Source organism: Triticum dicoccoides, chromosome 5A (assembly GCF_002162155.2).
Source record: "Triticum dicoccoides isolate Atlit2015 ecotype Zavitan chromosome 5A, WEW_v2.0, whole genome shotgun sequence".
In the NCBI taxonomy this organism is placed as follows: domain Eukaryota; kingdom Viridiplantae; phylum Streptophyta; class Magnoliopsida; order Poales; family Poaceae; genus Triticum; species Triticum dicoccoides.
The window spans coordinates 710,755,410-710,757,537 of NC_041388.1; positions in this window are offsets into that span (position 1 = coordinate 710,755,410).

The window sequence follows — 2,128 nt, forward strand, 5'->3', positions numbered from 1 at the left end:
GGGGAACCCTTTTTCGATATATATGTACCTGTGACATGAAGTCTCCTATTGTGTGAACAAATATGCTTTTCTCATATTCTCAGAAAGTGAAAGTGAAAGTTTTGACTAACTAAGAGTCTGGTTTCCAATAGCCCCACTAACTATGAACCTCTTGTTTAAGAACCATTAAAAAAAAATCAGAAACCACCTAGAGGTTTTATGCCTTTAACAGTTAGATGGCAAGAAAAGTGTCAACATAAGTAAATCAGTTTTCACTAGCACTCATTGTATAAGTTGTACCATCATTTTATTTACTACCTGATAGGAGATGTAAAGATGCATCTCAAAAAATCATTTCCTGAAAATTGTCACTCATTATATATGTCTAAAAAACCATTATTATAATTTCCTTTACTACATTAATATTTTATTTGTTACTATCTCATAAGAAATGCTATCCGTTGTGAAAATTGTCATTTCCTATATGTCTCTTTGAAATAAACAAAATATTATATTTTTAGACTAGGATTTTGATAACATTGTGCAAAAATATTGCTCTATGTTTTGAAGCATTTATATAATATTTGTCATTATTTTTGAAAACTGGACAAGCGCAGCAATGCGCGCTATCATGATTAGTCATTTTTTAAATGAAATTTATTTTGAAAATGTCTAAAAATTGAATACACAAAATAATTATTGAAAAAATGCGAACTTTTCTTATTTTGAAAAACAAATTGGAACGGCTAGAAAATTTTAAATTTCCAAAAAATTCAAAATATGAACAAAATTTTGAAATTCTGAAGATTTTCTGGAAATAAAAAATGAATTTCTGAAAAAAAATCTATTTATGGAAATAAGGAAAAATATAAATAAACTAGGAAGGTAAAAAAGGAAAAAAGAAAAGAGAAAGATAAATGAAAATAAATATAAAAATAGAAACAGAACACAAGAAAGAAAAAAATGAAAATGGGCCGGCCCAATCTTGGGCGCCCTATGGGAAGCTCCAACTATTTGCCGCACTGTGAGGCAAAAAGGTTTCCCAGATGTGTGGGCAGTAAATAAATGGGTTAGCTTTGCTGGGCCGCAACGCGCGCCGCCATGTACGGTATTCTGGACAAAACTGTTTTTTTTTCTTTTCTAGCAGATGGACGAGCAAAATATAGTACCACCTTGGACAGAAAAATATTCTTTTCGCTACTGAACGGATCAAAAAATCAGAGAAATGCACCTTGCTTTATTAGTAGGTATAGATAATCATCAGGTCAACACCAACATAAGAAAAATGTATTTGCATGTTACATATTCATGGAATGAAATGTCCGGTAAACTAAGCAAGAAAATGTGTCTATGAAGAAGGTGGCATGTTGCTAATGTTATTGTGTTTTTGGGTGAAACGGGTGCACTCAACCACGGGATATCCAATGCAATATCAAAGCATTGCCGTGGAGCTTGAACAAAAAACATAATACATTTCAGAAAAGCATGCAGAAAATAATTTGGACAAAAGCTAGTTTTAAGAGAGTTTAAGCTCTGATTTCTAGAGAAACATACTATTTTTCAAAAAACACGCAAACACATAGAGTCACAACAACAGCAAAATATGTCGCCATGTGCCATATGTAGGTCTCACCTAAACCATCTACAAGGTATCCAACTTTATCACCTCCATAGTAACAAGCTTAACCATCATTGTCACTCTTTTATCTCCCTTGTCATGCTCCCTAGGTTAATTGCCGCCATGTGATACGGGAATTGTCTGTCATGGGTAACTGCCTTGTGTGGCTTGGTATGTAAGCTCACATAAGGAGCCAACACTTAGCTTTGTGTACTTCCACATTCCATGCCAGAGTTTAGCAGCTTTACACAATCCAAATTCGCAGGAGTAAACTAACAGGGTATAAGCTCACATAAATGACTTACCTAGGAAGCTCACTGCTATGTATGTGGCTTTTGGCTACCATGCGTATGGGATGGCCGGGTGGTCAAGGACATTAAGGGTGGTGTCTGCATGAGAGATGAATTTGTATCGGCTAAATAATCACCTGGTCAATACTGACATGGCAAAGTCAACATAAAAAATGTATTTGCATGTTTGAATGAAGTGTCTCAAAAACTAAGCAAGCAAATGTATTATAAAGTATATGAA